Here is a 21,974-nt window from a genome sequence, read left to right on the forward strand (position 1 = left end):
ACGCGAGCAGAAACTGTTATGATACGTCCATACGGTTTGGCAGTTGATCCACAGCTCTGTAGGCTTCAATTTGTTGTAAACTTTCACGTATTCGTATCTACGTTTAGTTGAGAAAAAATTGAAAATCTAAATAAACAATGCGTTAAATCAACTTCGACATAGAATTTAAGACCATGATTTAAAGCACCATCGCGTTCACACACTGAAAGTGATTTCATTGCGATAACAAATGCTAAACAATTGTTCGTTTCTAAAAAAAGACAAAGTCGAATAAATTATACTTCCTTAAAAATTTTGTATTTCATCTGAAGTATGATACTCGATGATGTTGAAGATGCAGATTGAAACGACCAACAGTATGGTTTATCGATAAACATCTTCCGTTATCTTAATTAACAAAAGTCTCGTTAAGACTTCGCACTTTATATTAATAACTGTGACAGGTGCAAATATTGTTCGCTTAACACTTACGGCGTTTTATCTACACTGCAGGTGTACTATCAATTTATCTACAACTTTAAGCGTGAGATAATGCTCGAGTAACAAGTGTTATATGTGTCGTAACATAGATTCCTGGATTTATTAGCAACTCTGATAAAGTAAATTACTTAATTTACGTAATCGAGTGATAATTTCGATATTCCTAAGACGACAGGTCGCGGAGAAGGAAGTAAAATGACTCTGTTAAAATAGAACTGCATTCGATTTATTTGTCAGCATCGATACCCTTATCGCATCCTCGGTGTTCAATACCTGATACTATTTTTCCAAACATTCACTACTTGAAATATAAGGGAGTATACAAATCAACAGAGCCCAACAAAGCTCAATCTTTCGTAGAGAAAAACAGACGTGCTGTAATTTGTAATCAAAATTAAAAGTTTTATAAAAATATTCTCGCGACCAGTGTATAGAAGAAATACCCTTTTCTCGAAATACTACTAACAAACTTCACTATAATTCGCTTAAACAAACAGTGTTACTTTAATTTTTTTAATAGATAAGAAACATTTTTTTATAGAATGAGTAGCTTATGCGTACTTAGAAGTTTTCCAATAATTAATTGTATTGATATGAATTATTATAATTATGGAGTGCGAATAGTAATCATTTAATTCTAGTGCAGAAAGGAAGGAGAAAATGTTACATAAATATGAGATATCCAGGCTTTATTTTCCAAAGTATGACGCGTTCGTGAAAAGTGTGCGTTACCTTGCTATCTAACGTAATCTAACATCTTTTAACGTTATAATTATTTTTTTATCGTATACTACTTCCAACTAAGACGATAAAATATCAAGGCGATTGAATATATTTATGTTATAATGCTGTTCGATGTACGCATAACAGATGGCGTATTAAGCACTTGCTTTAATTCGTTACAACCTTGTGGACAAAGGTGTAGTTATAGGACATTTTATAAAATGTGTATCAATAAGGATAGTTGCTTCTGGGATTCTTCGATCAATCTAAATTTAATATCTTTGATTCGAACAGTCCAAGCAAAACACTTAAATCGAACAATAAAACACGGAGGTGGTGACAGGGAAAGTTCGGATAAGATGAAGTAGTAAGGTTAGGCGGGAAAATGTAGTTTACAAGAAACCGTGCCGAACGTACCGTGTTTCCACGAGAAGAAGATACAGGTATTGGTCGAAAACGGTGATGAAGATCAGTGACAGCCAATCAGCGGACTGCAGCAAGAGTGGGGATGTAAACACGCTGTGCCTTCTTCTCGTGGAAGGACGATAGTTCTTACGTAATCGTGTCAGAGTTTTCATTACTGGTACACTTATAAATGCTACAATGTTTACAATTTTAAAGTACTAAGCAAAATTAAGTTTTGGACATCGAAAAGTTATTTTCCTCATTAAAGAGTCGTCTAATAGCATTCTATCTAAGCACGAGTCTGTTATGAATGTCATTTTATATTACGTATCTGAATCTTGAATTAATATTTATTATTTCGAAATGTTTACAGTGTTGCAACCGTCATCAGGCTCCTCTGCGTTATTACGAAGTTGTCAGAGTTCACCCTACGAACGCGGATGAAAATGAATAACAAAAGGCTATTAGCGAACTATGGCGGCGAAGAAGACGTCAAAGTGACGGGTTGAAAATGGCTGGTTCGGTAGGGGGTGTTTATACTGTCTCTGACGAGCGCCGCGGCGCCGTGTGGTTCTCGCGTGTGTGTTCGCCGTGCGTGCACCTTCTTTCCACGATGCACGGAGGAACGTGGGCGTGAAGGTGCTTTCGAACGTGGCTGCTGACATAACAGTGGGTAAGGGACCAGCAACGATAGAGTGTTATCAGCAGCGTCGAAGGCGGTGGTAAGTTTATGGTCGATACGTGCCGTTTATCGGCCTATGCTACGTTTAGTTAATTAAACGGCACGGTGAACGCCCGCCGCCGAGGCATGCACTCGGCGTTTGAATGCGGAACGAGTGTCGGTAGTGAAAAAAAAATACGAAAAAAAGTAACAACTCGCGACCTCTTCGTTGCATGTCGAGCGACGCTACGAATATACGCGGTTGAATTTCGTCTTAATTTGCAGTAGGTGGCGCCACTTGAACGTAACTAGTTACGATAATCATTTTTATATTACGCGTGCAGTCTTGATTTACACAGTGTTACATCGTTTTGAGTGCAACAAGGCGTGTGTAATGTCCTGTAAACTTGTTTCTTTTGCTCGTAGACCTATGCTGGTCCGACGCTGTTTGATAAACAAACAGTTACGATAATATAAAATTAAAAATGAATTTAAGCTCGAAGCAAGCTCCCAACTAGCGAGAGAAATCATAGTAAGGTTAGGCAAAATACGTACAAAGTGCGACAACTCGAAAGCGTTGAAAACCGACCAATCGTGCACGATGACTTATTTAATACTTCAGAAAGGTACCGAAGTATGCTTTAACCTTCAATTGGCGACGTGATACAATGTACGGTTAATTCATAGAAGATTTGTATGCTTTCTAGAACTAAATTCGATCTTAACAAAGAAAGAGAATACATAGTTACAGAAACATAAGTACATAACTTTACTTTTCATACTTTTCGCGTTATTTTTCTAAAAAACCATAGCAATGCAATTTACTTAATCGACAAAGAGCAAAACTTTGTGTAGTACAATTCTGAATATGAGAACGATTTATATAACGTTTAGGAATGATTAATTATTTATTTTTCGATCGAATAATTACCAAGTATTTGCTCACACAATAATAATATTTTTCCAATTAAATTCACCGTACTGTTATACCGAGGCAGCACGTTTTACGAGCAACCGTATCTTTATCGTAGCTTCTTATTATTTTACGAAAACGATAAGCGTCGTGTAGAATGCCAGCCGACCGTAGATGAGAATTTAGTCCATCTCCGTCGGGAAGTAAGTTGAGCAGAAGAAAGAGAACGAAGGGTTGATGTGGCCGGAGAAATTCCAGGTATCGGTTCGTGCGCGCGGCGGACTTTGACGATCCCTTAAGTGAAATATCATCGACAATCACTCACGTGAGATCTTTATCGGCGAGTAACGTGATCTCTGACCCCACCAAACTCGGGAGCAGTTTTATGCGAGCTCCCGCGGCGCGTGAATATACACCCGTGGGTAGGTGGGTGCCGGTGGTTTCGTGGAGGAGGACCGGTGAGATCGCTGGAGGATCGAAGGAGGAATGTAACGCGGTCCGTGGCTTCGGGATGGCTGGAATCACAGAAAAGTATTCGCTCGGGTTCGCGTGGAAGCCGCGGCATGGCGTTCCGCACGCAGGAACGCGGCTGACAATAAATAAGGTTCGGCATTTCCCGCGCGGTTCGCGCGTCTTATCGACCCCACTCGTGCACCAGCGAGGTTGGGCCACTTCCGATCGAATCGATGCACCTTATCTGTGTACGGTCGTGCCACTATGGAGGGGGGCAAAAACGTTTCATGGAAAAAGGAAAACAAGGTAACCCCTTCGATGTTATAAGACGATGGCTACACTCATTTTCAGTCGACGAAAGCTTACACCACCTTCCGCAAGTTTTCGGGACTCTTTCCGTGAGTCACAGCCAAAATCGTACATCACGTATATGAAAATGTTTAATTCTAAAAAAAATGTTTAGGAATGATTTGGAAAAAAATAAGGCAGAAAGTTTGTTTTGTATGTTTCGTTTGCTTTGAGCGGGAATTTTAACCCGCCACTTATCACGAACTGTATACAGGGTGTTCGGCCACCTCTGGGAAAACTTTTTGAAAGATTCTAGAGGCCAAAATAAGACGAAAATCAAGAATACTAATTTGTTGATGGAGGCTTCGTTAAAAAGTTATTAACAATTTAATTCAAAAATTTCAAATCGTTCTGGAAAAATTATTTTTAGTTGTGGGGGTCAATTACAATCATTTTTGGTGAATACACATACTTTCGAAATCCTACCCACTTTCGAGAAAAAAATTCGAGTAAGTGCTGAAAGTTTTGGGTGAAAAAAAAGACTTTCGAATCGTCTTGGAAAAATTATTTTTAGTTGCAGGGGTCAATTGCAGGCATTTTTTGTCAAGAGATATACCCCCGAAATCCTACTCAGTTTCGAGAAAAAAATTCCTTACCAAAAATATAATTTCTGGCCAGAAATGTCTGCCCGAATTTTCATGCGAATCTTTAAAACGTCATAACTTCTGAACAGATTGGACGATTTTAATGTTTAAAAAAGCAAACTACGCGTATTTTGACGGAGAATATGTGCAAATTGCAAAAATATTCGAAAAGTTGGTCCTTGACCTTGCAAAATGAGAAAAACCCCATAAAAATGGTCCAATTTTCAAACAGCCATAACTCCTACAATTGTGAATATATTTCAATGAAACTTTTTTCTGAAATAGAGCTCATGGGTACATACAAAAAAGTATTAGACAACTTTTCTGTAGAGCGTCAAACAAAATTACTAAAAATGAAAAAGGAATTTTTAAGAAAAATCGACAGGGGGTAGGTGCCTAAATTTTTTGACGAAAAAAAAAATTTTTAATTAATTCTGAAAAAATTATTTTCGGTTGCGGGGATCAATTATAATCATTTTTGGTGAATAGTCATACCCCCGAAATCCTACCCACTTTCTAGAAAAAAATTCGAGTATGTGCTGAAAGTTTTGTGTGAAAAAAAAAATTTCAAATCATTTTGGAAAAATTATTTTCGATTGTGGGGGCCAATTATAATCATTTTTGGTGAATAGACATACCCCCGAAATCTTGCACATTTTCGAGAAAAAAATTCAGTACGGTTGGAACTTTAAACGTTAATAACTATTTAACGAAGCCTTCATCAACAAATTGGTATTCTTGATTTTCGTCTTATTTTGGCCTCTAGAATCCCTCATTAAAATTTTTCCCAGCGGTGGCCGAACACCCTGTATATCTGTATTAATTGTATAATAATGACAAAAGAAATGAATATTGCTTAACATAGAAAAAAATAAAGTTACTATAATACGGTGCAGAAAAACATCTCAGGTAAAATCGTACGCTATTCCCCTATCTGGTATTCCCCTCCAGGAATCCCCGAAAAGAAACGGAGAACATTAAACAAAAGGTCACATTCTTTTAGGTTGCTAGTAAACATGGTATTGCATCGAAGTAAGAAATACTACTAATACTTCTAATTCTAAAATACTACAAATACTACTAAAGTCTTTATACAGAGATATTACCACTATGGAAATAATATTCGTCCTGAAGAAACAAATAATACAATAAAGGGTATTTTGTTTATACCTAATGAAACGAGAGAACATTTTATCAGGCTAAAACGATATCGATAAAATCATTGTTATTTCCTCGAAGGAACATTGTTCGCCAAAAAATATGCGAGAAACGGTATCACTGAATCGCGTATTTTTTTTTTTTTGCAAAGGAAACGGACCGATGTTTCTGGAAAGACTTCTTGTCCGTTTCGAAAGATGATAATTACGCTTTTACGGTACACGGCCAAACCCAATCTACATTGTGTCTGCGAGGTGAATTCTCTCGCGGCGAGACGTAGGAAATCGCGCAATACTTTTAGACTCCCCCGGTGTACACACGTTGCGAAAAAGTGAAATGTGTTCTACCATTGCGTTTCCATTGTTTTGTTAAGAGGATACGTAAAACGGGGCAAGGTTGAATTTCTGATTTCCTTTAAAAAACAGTCCCATAACGTTCGTAAGAGCGATGAATTTTCGACATGTTCGTCGACGTATAAAGTACTGTTGGAATTTCAATCGCGATTTCCAGCTTTTGGGCGCGTGTTATCCCCTGCATACTCGGAAGATGGGGCTTGAGCATGCCCCAAAAAGAATAGACAGTTTTTTTTGGCTGTGTAGCACATATCGTTTATTGTGCAATCACATGTTTCGTTATGCCTTTTTCAAGTTTAGTAAATAAGTTTACTTCGTGTATTTAAATCATTCAGTTTCATTATCTTAACCTGTTTGGAATTCCAAACATTCTATGTTATAGGACACGTCATTTATTTCCAATATTACTTAAATTACTTAATTTGGTCATCTGGTAAATGTACCTTTTTTGACAATAAGAATTTCTGTACCCTAAAACCATTAAACCATTCAACATGCTGAATTAGTTTCACCGTAATTTGGGCCCATTTACCTGCCCCTTGGGGCCGCGGACAACCACCCCCGTACAAGCCCTCAAGGGGTGGGATAAGGAGTCTCGGGAGGACTGGCCCACGAGGGATGGGCAAACTTCTGATTTGTTAATAGAATCTCCTCCTATTTTTGAACTCCGTATATAATCACTACAGAACCGGACAAAAGTTATAATCAGAACACTTACAATTTACAAAAGTTACAAGTTACAAATTACATCAGTTACAAGCGAACAATTACCAGAGTATACAAGAGAATACAAGTTTGAACAGAGTAGAGTTCAAGAACTTTACGAACCATTGTTAACACTTTATCTGTGTATATATGTTAATAAATTATAAATATAAATATTTGTTAATTTTAAGGTGTTTGTAAATAGTTATTGTACTTATCTATTTACTACATAACTCGGGCCCATGAACCTTGTGGGAGCCAACATAACCCAGCAAGTACTGTCATAGCAGTATCGGATCTGAAGAACCGTAATCGAAATCGAAACCGACGTATCCATAACAGTCGTAACATTTGTTAATTCTCATAACAGTTTGAAGAACCGAACCGCTATTGTAACTGTTTTCAACCCCTGAGCAGGTCCGATACCTGTTACACGAGTATTCCTCTCGCGGGACAAGGATTTGATGACCAGGCAGGGGTGCCGGTGATTGAATTACGCCGATGGGACGGAAAGATCGCCGGTGCCAGATAAAATTACGAGGACACAGCGAGGAAGAACCGGAGATCGCGATCCCGAAATGACTGGCAGAAGCGTCTGAATGGGCCCGGACGGACGATTCCCGAGACGTTTTGCGAACCTTGCGCGACGGTGACGCGCAAAAGAGCAACGACGACGTTTCTCATTGTGAAAATTCCCCCGTACTGTCGACGTATCCCTGTTTCACCGCGGTGCCCACGTCGGATCCCTGACCTCCCGGTGTACGTCTGCTTTAATTACGTTTGTCATTTCGTGGCTGGTGTCTCATTACGTAGAAAGTTCGAGGTTTAAGTCGGCTGGTTGCGAACCTAGGTGGCCTCTTTCTGGTAACGGCAACTAACCAACCTAACCAGACAGCCAACAACAACAACGACGAAGGAACGAACGAACGAACGAACCGACCGACCGACCAACCAGTCATGAGCCCCCTTTTACCTTACGTATAGCCCTCCGCGTGCCTCTCTTCGCATCGCCGCTCTAGATCTTCGGATAAGAGCGAACACCATTTTAGCGGTTCCTTACACACCAGACATCCGTTCCCTTCCTATATATACACGCTACGGGAGAGCTCGCTGCATTTTCTCCGCGCGAATGTGTCAAGCGACTGGGAAACGGAGAGAGACGCCTGTAGACGTCGGGGTTCGCGGGGCACCGGAGGGGAACACTCGGAGGAAAGGACAAAGAGGTCGGAGGGAACGGGAAAGGGAGAGGAATCGAAAGAGGGAGAGAGATCTACAAAGTGGGAGAAAGAGGGTAACACCTGGTGGGAGAAAGAGGGAAAGAGGGAGATATGGGCATGTCAGCCGAAACCTTCTAATCCCACGTACTACAGGTGTTTAATTCGTTACGTGAGACCGGAGGAAGCAGTAAACGGGACACTTTACCGTTTTACGTGATAACGAATAAGGGTTTCGTTCCCTTAGGATCGCCACTAGTTGATCAATTTTTTTTAAAGTACTACCAGACTCTGATACCCGTGCATCGATAATCGAGTTAGCTGGAGCTTCGATGTTCGATGGTTGGATCATCCGTTGCAACTTGAGATGCAACAACAGCGCTAGAATTAACCCCTTGACGTACGATTTAACGTAATTTTTCAAACGTATACTATTCAATTTTATTTATTCGTACAAGGAATGGCCACGAAAAAGAATAGATTTGTTTTACGAATAGCTCGTGAATGTAAAAATGTATTGATTTTAATATACATATAAGACTCGATGACCAGTGAATGGCTTCATAATTATGAAACTTGACATCAAGAATTGTACGAGTCATTGTATGGCAAGGAGTTAAATATGAAAACTACAAAAGACATTATGCATGAAATACAATATACAATTTTCAACGGACCCTGGCACATAGATTAAGCTGTATCTCACGTTAAGAGTTTATGCTTTGCGGGGAATAAACGAGAGACTTTAATATGGCCCCGCAAAGGAAATGTTTAATGGTATCGAGCTGCAAGATCTTGATGGCTGGTTGAAAGCTACATCTCTCGAAACAATCTTATCATTGAACTTCGACTTCGATAAACCGATAGTTTCAACAGAAGCGTAGCATATGACACCATCTTGTTTAAACCACATCTCAACTCAAACTCGTATATGAAAAAATGAAATCATCGAAGGATAACGCTCACCAGTCACGGATATATAAGAGTCAATGATTCCACCAGTCTAAAAACCACATTAGACAATTGCTTTTTGAGGAGTTTTTCAAATTCGACAACTTAGTAACAAAACCATCCAAAAAGTGAGCTTCATCATTGAAGATGATTTTGTTCCTTAATGTACTAAGAAGTATGCTAAGCAGAATGTACGAGGATGGTTTACAACCTATCAATCATCTATAGAAGAGGGAGAGGAAAGGGAACGAGAAATACTGTTAAGTTCAACTATCCATTACACATATTAGTGAGATAATCGTGTCCAACGAACCGCTATGTCCACACTAAAAGTGTTCGTGGTACTTTAAACACGTTTTTGCCGAAAAATCATTTGCAAAAGGCATCGTTCGAAGAAACAGCCGCATTGTATGAAATTTCTGCGCCGAGGAACGTTCGACAAGGGGGATCGCAGAGTAGGGAGATCGATGGTATTTTTATACTGGCGTCGTCTGGATGCAACGAATGCGGAACTTTGGTATTTCTGCACATTGTTGCGGAGGCGACGGGATGTGGGGAACGGGCCGCATCCGGGTTAACGTAATTACAAATTAATTTCGTTTTATCAAGTAGCTCGCGGTCGAGCACGCACGCTGCCGCGAGAGCTTGCCTCCGAGCGTTGTTTATAGAAATACCGTATTCGGGTTAATTCTGCATTTAATTGGAGACTTAACCGTATATCCAGTTTACGTGGAACGCCCGTGAGAAAAAAGATATTAATTTTTCGCCCGTAACAAGGATTCCCGCAAGAATTTGCACTTCATGGAAACACGGACAGATGAAGATAACGACGGTAATTGTGCGGTGGCAACGCCGATGATCTGGAGTGTTTTACTCGTCGTGCACATAGTATAGCTACGCCACTTTTAAATACTTCACTGACCCACAGGTACGCGGATCTCGAAGTGTCTGGCAATCTGTCAGACATCGATATTCGGATCATCAAATTGCGATCGGTTGCGTCAGTGCATCTGTTAGATCATCCCCCAAGTTCGAGCCGTTCGTTTCTAACTTGGTAGAAGAGAAACGAAATTTATTTATTCAGGGAACGTCTGATATTTGTCAAATATCAACTATTAGAGGGATTAGGGGACATGTGACAATTTTAAATGAATTTGTGATCCTCCGTTTTACAGGACAAATGGATTCAGAATAATTAGAATTATGAAATGAGGAAACAATATTCTTTAATATTATTTATGAAGAATGTGTATAGATGTCGCCAGTTGTAATTCGGTAATATCCTTATCTGCGAGCGTTAGAAGTAAGTGTCCTTTAGTCTGTAAAGATACTCGATACAGTAAACACGTAACAAGTAAAATCGTCGATTATATCGTCAAAAGATCCAAGCTTTTAGAGTCTAAACAGTTCACCTTGTTGACTGTTCATTATACGTTCCAAACAGTTTGGACTTCGTGTTCTGACAGTACGTTGTACGAACTTAACAGCGAAAGAGTTATAGTGCCGGTCACCAGTGACCACCGTGACAGTCAACGCGTTAAAGAACTGAATTTTTTCTCATAATATGCAAAACAGAAATTAAATTATACGTTGCATGTTGCGAAGATTGACACACGTCGATCCGCCGCAGAGATTGAACATCGACGACAGCCACTTTACGCTACAGTGCGCCACGAGTTTGACTCGTGTTCGTTACGTTTGGATCGTAATCTGCGTCACGAGTGCGACTTGTCGCCGACGATGCAACAGAATTAGACAAATTTTATTCGAAAATAAAAAATGTTTGATTTATTCGTAAACTAGCTTTTGGTGCCGCTCGAATCGTCTGGATGTCGATTTAAAAGATCGCGTTCTTAACCCGATTTCTACGACAGTAAAAACCTTACGAGGTAAGAAGTTCGTAGAAATCCAGAAAGAACAGTAAGTATTAACAAAAACACTCGTTTGTCCGGTACAGTTCGTCCGATCTGGTTCGTAGCTTGGTCGTTTGTTTACATTTTCTGCCAGTTCTTGCTAAACAGAGTGTGCCTAGTTCGTCGAATAAAATGTGACGAACTCTGGTAGACGACGGTCTCGCGCGAAATTGACTCCTTTGTTGGAACTTCGCGGCGGTCTTGTACGCAACAGAGCCGATTGCGATTTGCGTACGAATCCTGAGGCTCGCCACGAGTCGATCGCACATAAAATCTAGCTTTGCATGCTGATAAGGGGCCTCGATTAATGTGTGCGTCCTCTTGTACGTGCAAACGCAAGGTTCCCCCGTCGTGTATTGCACCTCTTTTTCCCCCCTTTCTCCGTCTGGTTGCTCGGTTCTCTCTTTATCCCTATCTCTGTTTCTCGTGTGGTCTCGTCTAAGCGTGTACACGCGCACGCAGACGCCGCGTGTCGATGTGTGTAGGGTTATTAGCCCAGAAAGCAAGGCCCCTGCTTCCGGTGTAGGCACTTTAGTTCGAGAGTTTCTTAACCCCTTCTTACAAGACTCCTCGCTGGCCTGGCCTGGCCTGGCCTAAGACTCTGCCCCGGCCTGGCCTGTTGTCGGTTGCGGGTGGTAGGACGCCGTCGGGAGGCACAGCCCATGACAAAACTATGTACACCGTAGCCACGTGTGCACGCGGGGTAGGTTAGGTCGCCATCGGTGGCGAACCGCTATTTTTTCTCCATCTGTCCAAGGTGGACCTATACCCGGGAACGATCGTAAATTTCGCGAAATACCGAACAGAGCGCACGATTCTGACTCCGTACACGCGACCTTGCTTATCGTACCCTGAAATGATACCGATACATGCAGCGCAGACGCTATACAGGGTGTCCCTAAATTGCTTGCCCGAGGGCCATCAGCGTCGTTTACTAATCTCACCGATTTAACGCTTTACTTACCAGTACCTGTTGATCCTAGGCTAGAATATACGCTTCTTCTTACATTTATAGAAACGTTAAATCGTTTGTGTAAATGCTCACTGTATCGTTCTGTCGTAAAGTAATTAAATCTAGTAACATTTTTTATTTTCATGACAACCGATTAATAGACTCGGTCGATGAAATATTAAGATTCCTATAGTGTTGTCCAGTAATCGACTTTTATTGATTAGTAAGAGTAATCATAATAGTCCAGTCGTCATTATTTTAATATTTCTATTTCAATTTAGAGTTTCTAGCGGCGGATTTCTGAAATCCTTGAAATCTAAATTTTCGATTTTCGAAAGGGTTACTTGTCACTCTTCCCACGCCTCTGATAGAGTCTGTTCGACAGCGTACGCACGAATAACTCGACGAATCGTTTTTAGATACACATTTTTGATTCCCTAATCGTTGGTATTAAAACCTGCTAGACTACGATTGATCAGCTTCCTTCTTTTTTAATCGCTACCGATGCCACCGCGAGGTTTCCTCGAATCCTGCCCCTTATCGCGTCCTCTAAGATGTTCGAATAATAATTTGTTGAACGTGAATCTCATTCGCGTAATCGGGTTGCATAAAGTTTGCAGCGTAACGCGTCGGGTTCCCAAGCAACTCGAGCGTTACGAGCGAGCTTCGACCTGCGGTCGGTTTTCGCGTGGATATTTAGCAGGACCGGTCGTTACTTTCATCGGGCGCACGACTCTCGTGGATCGTGGGTGATTTGTGGGTCAGATAGGAATTAGAATAACGCGATTGAATTGGTACCGAGCGTCTGGATAGCCCCGCGGCGGGTACTTTCGAAAGTGATGACCCCGCGTACGGCGAAGATGCGTGCAGGCGCTTCCTCCTTGGAAAGCATTTTATACGTATGGAACAACACTAATGCGATGGAGATTAGCTTACCTCGGTTCCCATGAACTATTTTTGAGCTTAATCGTTGCGCTGATCTGCTGTTATGCGCTATACGTATCTACGTACGTACGCGGAGCCAGCTTGTAACAGATAATTACACGTAGGAAGGGGATAGACGTTCCTGGATCGCTAATGAGCTTCTGGAATATTATCGATGCTCATGGCAGCGCTTATAACTGCTTTTCAACTGAGATTGTAAATTTTCCGTTGTTCACTGACATCAAGGGAAAGATACGCGATTATGCGCGCAACGAATATAATGGCGTTTACAAAGGTGTGTACGCAGGGGAGGTCGAACGCAGAAATTTATACAGAGACGCGAAGGTATTCAAATAATTATTTCCTCGGCATTGATAGATGTATAATTCATAACGAGGAAACATACGTTTCGCGGGTTTTCTTTCGAACTTACGGGGGTATTCCCATCTAGACTCTTTAAATGGTTTCTTAAAGGATATATTTTTTAATTCCAAAGTTAACAAAAATTTCTAAGAAACCGTTAAAAATTATATAGTTCCCATCCATAAAGAGTTTACTGTTTCTTATTGATACGTTACTGCGATGTATCAAGGCGGACGTATTTCAATAACATTTCGTATTTTCCGTAAAAATGTTCTACTAACGTTTCGTGTCGCATGGAGCCTTTCGAAAGGTTGTATAGAAAAATTCGCTGCGAACGAAACTTTTTAACAAGACCGGAGTCGACTGCCGCTGTATTTCCGCGACTTTTCAATTTATTCATCGCTGACGGTCACACATCGTGAGTTCCTCGGGTCACAGGTGAAGGATTTGAGAGTCGCTCCTACGCTTCCTCTTCTTCTTTTTGCTTCTCTCGGGCGTTTCTTCCTGAAAGGGCAGCCAAGTTCGTTTCGCGCGCGCGTTATTAAAATAGTTTTACAGAACCGCGATTTTAATCGCGAAATTAAAAAAATTACCCGGCGAGTTAATAACACGTGACCGAACGATGAATTTAAAGCGACTGGTAACGTCGACGTTACGGCGCCATTTGTTGCCTCCTGAACGGGGTTACGACCACTTGTCGAATTTTTTCGTCTTACCAATTGAAATATTCGGCAAATATAATATATAGTTTGAATAATCGAATACTATTCGTTTATTATCGTGCGTAATTACAGTCTGATTACGTGCGATCGTATCGTGGCAAATGTAATCAGTTCCATTATCATCGAGACAAAGTTATGAGTTTCTAGTCATATTTATACTTATTTAAAAACGAAAAAATTATACGCCACAAGAATTTTTGATATTTGGACAAATAGAACTGATCTAACAAACATAGAACCTCCCTTTGAGTTCTTCTAGCATTCTACCTTCGTTTCATTTGTTTACTTTGATTTACGCAACACGTATTATTTTTAACTCAAAGTTCCAATTTACCATCAAATTCTTAATATCAGTATAGAAAGTTATTTTAAACTGTTCGTGTGAAATCGATCGACGAATCGTCTTCAAAAGGAGATGATATCTCATAAATTCGGAATAAGTTTGTAATAAAAATGAGGATGAAGAAATATATAAAGATACTGTCTTTGATTTTTACGATGGTATTGGCGAGTTATGTTTTACTAAAATTGATATTTGATAAAACTGTGTAGAGTAAAATGTATCGAAAAACAGTAGAGCTTCCAGGAAACTGAAACTGTCGGAAAAATCCGACAGGCTACAGTCTTCGCGCGAAACGTACGATCATTAAAGCATTGAACTACTTGAAAGTATCTTAGTGAATTTTTAATGCATTCGGAATAATCGTATTAAAGCTGAAAAAACTCAGTGTGCCGTGTGGTAGTTGGAAAAAACAAAAAAAAATTATTCGAATGGCTTTACTCCTGAAAGCTCTTCTTGGAACTTCGTTTTATTAGACGACAATTTGTCGAGAAATGAATTCCAATGTTTCAAAACATCCTCGCCGGATAGTCCGTGTGAAAATCAAGTCCTACATGCGCAACGTCGAGTCTCCGTCAATCTAAGAAGATAAGGAATTACAGGAATTGTTGGACGGATGTTTCGTGCCCTTTAGATCGATTCATAGCTCGATCGTAACAGCGAGAACGCTGCGCGAGGATTCTTTATTCATTAGATTTCAGAATTGCCTGGCGGTAATTTTTCATGCGAGGAATAAACGAATGACGCTCGCCGCGATAAATTATTAAAATTTGCATTTACTTACGCGAATGATTTATTCAGCGTCGAGTCTCCGTTGCAACTTTTGTGCTTAAGTATACGATCACCGGACGGTTGCATAATTTTAAATAAAATTTTCGAAACTTTTATTCACTGTTTATATCTTGATGCTATCAAATCAAATATTTGAGTAAGAACCGGAGGGAAGAATCGACCGGAATAGAAATTTAGAAAGAAATTATTGAAATTTCTCCTACAGTGTCAGCTTTTTAATTAGATACGCCTGCTAGGATAGATTTGAAACGCATCTATTGAATATTCCATCGAGTTGCATGTAATTAAATTGCAAACGACCAGGCGTTCGATTTTCCGCGATAGAAACACGGTGAAACGAGGTCTTTTGGCGAACTCAAAAAAAAAAAAAAAAAATTATGCGGCGAAAACTATTGCAACGTCGGAAGTGGCAATGGCCGCGCAGCGTACGGTTCTCAAAGGGTTAATTGGGCATAGTAACTCCTCAGGTGACCAAGCTCCATGGGAGTGGAACGGAGAAAACCCACTTTTATGCCACGCATTTAGCCACTGTATCTACATCTGTACGTTATGTCGGTTAATTTATAAATATGTAATCGCACGTATATTACCCCTCGAGTACATCTTAAATGTTCTTCTTTTACTTGTCTTTTTGCTGATACATTATTACGAACATTTTACAAGCGGGGAATGATATCGTTGCGAGAATAAATGTTACATAACACGGTTGAGCTGCAACGTTTACGATTACATTTGTATCGTACAGTTGTATTTTCCATACCGATTAATTTTATAATATCGTCGTGTGTTTTTTTTTTATTAAACTTTTTACTAAATTGATTTAAAATTAACTTTAAGCTGTTTTCATTTTCGGATAAAATTAATTCGAATGCACCAAGCATGTTTGTTAGAGAAATCAAATCTACATGTAAAAACTTACATTGTCTTAAAAGTTTAATGGTCTTATTGGTAGTTCTCAAGATTGTTAACATTATTTCTTGTTTATTCAAGATTAAAGATCTTGAATTGAAATATATGTATAATGTAACATTAATAGAACATATATCATTAGCAGGAAAAGAGTAGTTAACTAACGAGGCCTAGCGTGAAACCTGAAATAGATATAAGAACGCAATTGAGTCTACGACAGTATGAGTAAGATTTCCAACAATTTTCAAATTAATATTATAGTTATGATTGTATAAGTACATTCTACATTTATATTACACATAAGACTTTTTTCTTTATTTTATTATTTAGTATAGTACGTCTGACAGAATTTTCTAAAACTTCTATTTATTTCTGTTTTCACGTGTTTCATCGTATAAACATTTTTACGTTTCTCATTTGTTGCGTAACTATTTCTGTACCAGTATAATTTTCAGCATTTATTATACCAGCAAATTTTCCATTCCTTCGACTACATTTGATTCTCTTTCTATTTATCGAGCAAATTTTATCCCATATTTCTGATTCTTCGTTCTACCTTGCGTGTCCCAAGCAGCACCACGGTTCACGCGTTTGCACGCTAATATACCTAAGTACGTACCTGTTCCGAACCGATTGTGTCCTACTCGGAACCCAAGCCTTCATTATGCTCTCTGTCCCCAATTGAGTGTGACAAATTATTCCTGCGTCATATCCGCCTGCGGTTCGCAAAAACATTCACAAGTCGTCGTCTGAGATTCGTCGCTTCTGCCATGTTCGTTTCGACATTCGTCAGTTTATCGATATTATGAACATAAATATCATGTAGCACGCGTAGAAATAAATTTAATAGAATCGTTGATAACGCTTACTGCTTCATAATCACTGTCACGATTAGTTTTACTAATTGTGCTTCCTTTCGAGGTAATTCTATTTAGTTTTTCTTTGTATATTTCTTACGTATTCAAATGTTATGTTTTGGTTCCATTCGGTCCTCATGCTGTGATTTATGACAAACTTGTTCTTCAAAGGTTTCTTCTTGCATAGAAAACTCTGAAACAATTGACTATTGATTATTGTTCGCGGAGATACATTTCTCGTATTCACAAACGTAAACGTGTCCATCTTAGATATTGTTCGATATAGTCTGTTTAACAGAAAGTGATTCTCAAAATTTGTTAAGAATTGAAAAAATTCCTAAAATAGTTGCTTAAATACATGTCCATCATCAAAGTTAGATATTGTTCGAGTCTGTAGTCTGTTTAACTGAAAGTAATTCTTAAAAATTTGCTAAAAATTGAAAAAATTCTGAAAATAATTGGATATTTTAATCCTATCTTATATGAAATTTTACGTTCGTTTTAATTTCATCGTCATAAGATAGAACTTTGTGCCCACCGTTCGTCAAGCAAGTTTATCCGGAAGTCCTGGATTTGATCTTAGCGTGCATAGTTTTCGTCAGATGGAAAATGGTCGTTTTTTAGAGGTGACCATTTCTTCGTTGTCTCGTGCTCGCGTAGCGAGACGTCGATGGAAGGTGTATCGAGCAACAAAGGCTCGATAGAAACGCACGGTGACCTCTCGTACTCGCCGAATTGGTCCGCGAAATCCGTTATCCGAGAGATCGGTCGTAGGCCAGATCGAGAATGAAGATAGGTCCGGACGACCCGGTCAAAATTCTCACGGTCACGCGGCGCGGAAGCAACGCGAAAAAACATAAAAATAGATGCAGCGTGTAGGCGAGGATAGGAAAAGAAAAAAAAAAAAGAGTATCATCCTTGCGTGTCGGGCGGTCGGTGGGGCTGAGGTCGCGAGGAGTCGAGGAGTCGAGGAGCAACGCGGCCGAGGAACGAGCCCAGGCATACACGGTGCCGGCGGTGTATAAGTCAGCACTCAGGATATTTCGTCATTTCCTGCTTCTCACGCGATACAATCTAAATTAACTATGTTCGCTTGGCTAGGCCTCCTCCCTCGCAGAGGCTCGCATCTCTCAAGAAAATTTCTTATTTCCTAGCGAGGAGGGCATACGGCCGCCGTCGTGAAACGACGCCATGGGCCCCTCTCGAAGCGAACGCCAGCCAGGACGAGCGTCGTCGATCGTTTCGACGATCCGCGATCCAGAGACGTTCGCTTCTTTTCATCAAACTTTTGCAAATAGAACCAAATTAGAGACAACTGTCGCCTCAATCTAGATAAGTGTCATGTTGTTAAGTTTAGTAATAAGAAAAATTACATTATTTATAATTATACTCCAAATGGTATCTTACCAACTACACTTAACGTGTAACGTGAAAATTAGGGTTAAGAAATTAGGAAAGTAATATAAGAAAGAGTGAGAATCTAGCTTTTTTGAAGAAGTTGTAAATCTAGGAGTTACATTGGATCATTAGGGTTTATGACGTGGGCTACTTCAAGGTTTGTGGGTTTAAATCTTCAATTATACTATTTGGAGTATAATTATAAATAATGTAATTTTTCTTATTACTAAACTTAACAATAACGTTCGCTTCTTTTCATCAATCTTTTGCAAATAAAGCCAAATAGTGATAAGTGTCATCTCGATCTAGATAAGTGTCATGTTGTTAAGTTTAGTAATAAGAAATATTACATTATTTATAATTATACTCCAAATGGTATCTTACTAACTACACTTAATGTGTAACGTGAAAATTAGGGTTAAGAAATTAGAAAAGCAATCTAAGAAAGAGTGAGAATCTAGCTTTTTTGAAGAAGTTGTAAATCTAGGGGTTTCGATTGTCAGAATAGAAGGATCTAGCATCATTAGGGTTGAAGCTAATTAATTTAACGATCTCCTGTCTATTTTGAAACGTTTTTATGGAACTCAAACGTTAATATTATGAAAGTAACTTTATCTTTCTAATAAGTTCTTCCTATTGCAACTGCTCATTAAAACGATGACAATGGTGTATTAGACCAGTTAGCTATTTCTTAGGTATTCGATCTTGAAAATCGTAGGAAAGGTGAACTGTTTAAAAATTCAGATACTTAAATATAGAAATATGTTAAAAATATAAAAAATCACCAACGATCGTAAGATCTGTGGAAACAGTATTGGATACAGAAAAAATTGACTTATTCAATAATACTAATCTTCAAATATTGCATAATGGAAAGAAAATCACCGATATTATGTTTGTAAATAATCTAATGAAAGGTCATATTTCATGTCCAACAATTTTTCAATCGTTTCTGTTGTACGTGTCATCAAAACATTTAAGGAATCACATTCTATTTTATTCTGGAAACCATCGCACAATATTTGGATCTGAAAATTGTATAAATAGAATAATTATTCGTGGAAACTCTGTACACGGAAAAACAGATGTAATTGAACAATCATTAGAAAGTCTAAAATTATTCTTGCAACGCATTGTAAAGTAATTATTTTGCTAAAATTTTATGAACGATAATATCTTCTATGCATAATCTATATTCTCTTATTCCTTACATATTTCATCTTTTGTACTAAAGGGGTTTTCTTCCCGTTAATAAATAAATAAATAAATGAATGAAATAAACATATCCAAATCGTAAAGGATATTGAAGTGCTAATAAAGTCAGATGTACATAGAAAGTTAAAGGAAAACCTATGGCGGTCATTATTCAAGGTTTAAACAGATACCAATTTAACATCATGAAATAACTGCAAACATCAGAGCTAAGATGATAATATCTTTGTTGTAGGTTGGTTAGACCTAATCTAAGTGATGATAATAAGTGGTTGCAGCTATAGTTGTTATAAGTAATGCAAATCACGAACACTTCGAAAAGAATGTTAATTGTTTGGGAAGAATTCATTCGAGGCGTGATGTTGTGCTGGAAGATTACATTATGACTGATAGAAATGTACAGGGTGTCAATAAGAACTAAGATTAAAATGACACGTACTACTTAGAAACACATGGGTTGGATCTGGGTTCAGAAACATTTGTTACACCGAACTAAAATGTTGAATAAACGCAAGTAAGGTCTGAAAACAATGCATTTTTTGGGAAAAGCGAAGTATAGAAATCACGATGCTGCACAAGAGGCTCAAGATGCTTAGCAATTATAAAGAAGAACAAAAGTAGGATCTAGGGTGCATTATATAACATTAATAGGTATCGATCGATTATCGATACTTTGAATAAATATACTTTCGTTGGTTATAATAGGAGAAAGGTGTAGTTTCGTTCACTTTTGGAACTTAACGGTCTTCTTTGTTTTGTATAACACGAATTCAAACCACACTACCGTGTTATCTGTAATCCCATTTAAAAAATAGCTGAATTACAGGCTCGGTATGAAAAGCGATAGAAAATAACGAATCGATCGATCGATGACCGTGGTAACGACGATGACGCGACGTTGAGGAAATAATTGGAGAATAACGATGGAATGTGGGGAGCGATGAAAGTCGCGATAACGAGTCGCGGAGATCGTCGATGACGAGGACAATTAGAGACCGGAACGATGACGGGAACGACGGAAGGTAAGAAGATTGATCGAAATGGCGACGTGGAGAGTTCGAAGAGGGCGAAGACCTGGGTGGCTTTCACAAGCAGGCACGCAAGTAATTTACCTGGAAAATCCACCTTCAACGTTCCCGCGGCCGGAAGTGACTCGCAAAGGCGCTCCACGTATCGGTGAAAAAGGAATTCTCGGGAAGAACACCGTCGCTTCTAAACTTTAGTCGGTCATTCGCCACATCGGGTGTGACGTTTGTGAAACCTCGTGGATTCTAATTCGTCGCGTTTCTCTTTGGGGAGAGGATTGCGTTACGGTTTGAAGGTACGGGCGTCGCAGGAAGTAGGGCGTAAAATGCCATGAACTTTGAACCGTGCGTTTTTGACGGGAAATGGAGTGAAGAAAACTGCGTGGGGACACCAACCGCGAGAGTTGGCAAAATACGAGTTAAACCTGCTGTTCTCCACGGATCTATAAAACTTGGAATTAAATTATCGCAAGCGTCGCGTTTCACGATATTTTAGAAGCTGGCCTAGCTTAAGAACAAAACAAATAGAAACCTCGGTCTTTCGCAGTAGCGGAGTTTTATTAACGTTTTCTGTTATTTTTACATTCGAAAAGATTCATGGTTAGAACAGGAATGATTGAAAACCATTTTTATAATCGAAGGGAGTAAAAGAAAAAATATAAAAAATGTTCTGGACATTTGATCAGAGTATCGTTATGGTGGCCGATTCGAGGCAATTTTACGATTCGAACGAAACGTGTAATGACACAACGTGAGTTAACGAACGAATTTATATTTCGAAAGTGGACCACGGATGTTTCATCGAGTCACGATTGTACCACGGCGGCATTGATTGTAGACCGTTTGGCAAAGTCACTTACAATTAGCGACGCAAAGTATTACGTCATCGATTAAACCGATCCGTGAGATACACATCAGTGGCCATGCTTTGCAGCTCGTCACGCTTGTAATTCCACTCTTATTCCGTTAACGTAATTCTTACGTGCGAACGAAATGGCAAGTTTACTTTAGATAAGTTAATGTTAATTACGCGGCGTATGTTATTTCGCAGATCGAGTTTGATAATAAGAAGTTTAAAAAGCATGAAATTGATCGTTAAACTCTGGAAATATTGGTGAGAAAATACTAATAAAGCTTTCTCGCGTGTTTATAACATCGCTAATGTGTTTCTTCGTCTAGTTATAAACATCGTCGTACCACAAATTATTCTATCAATACAGAGTATTTCGTAAGATTTGGTATGTAATTTTAAACATATCTGGGTAAACTACTATTTCGAATAATAAATAGTAAATAATCTATTTTACTTTACATCGTTATTTTCATTTGATATTAAGCGAAAACATTCCAACGAAGATGTGTTTTAAACTGTTTAATGTTGTATTTGTGCACGTTAAATAACGATTATGTCTATATTCTAAGCTTAATTCACGAATGTGAATTATCGTTCTTATTGGGAAAACTGTATAGTAACTCTGATCGCGTAAGCCTTGAATTTTAACCCTCAAGCACACAACAGTTTTGTTCATACTTAAAAGATATTGTATTAAACCCCACAAGCGATTACTTGCTCTTTTTCTTATTAAAAATATCATTTTTACATGCCAAAACGGTCACGA

The 21,974-nt window shown here is 39.0% G+C and overlaps 1 protein-coding gene across 1 annotated transcript in view; it reads left to right on the forward strand.

Annotated features, from left to right (window-relative positions):
- Window positions 1-2,238: 2,238 nt before the first annotated feature.
- LOC143341705 (uncharacterized) overlaps window positions 2,239-21,974 on the forward strand; it is a 117,449-nt gene continuing 97,713 nt past the window's right edge. Inside the window, exon 1 of the mRNA XM_076765009.1 lies at window positions 2,239-2,330. The gene's annotated coding sequence lies outside the window, so the exon portion shown is untranslated. The remainder of the gene's footprint in view (window positions 2,331-21,974) is intronic.

This window comes from Colletes latitarsis, chromosome 1, assembly GCF_051014445.1.
Source record: "Colletes latitarsis isolate SP2378_abdomen chromosome 1, iyColLati1, whole genome shotgun sequence".
In the NCBI taxonomy this organism is placed as follows: domain Eukaryota; kingdom Metazoa; phylum Arthropoda; class Insecta; order Hymenoptera; family Colletidae; genus Colletes; species Colletes latitarsis.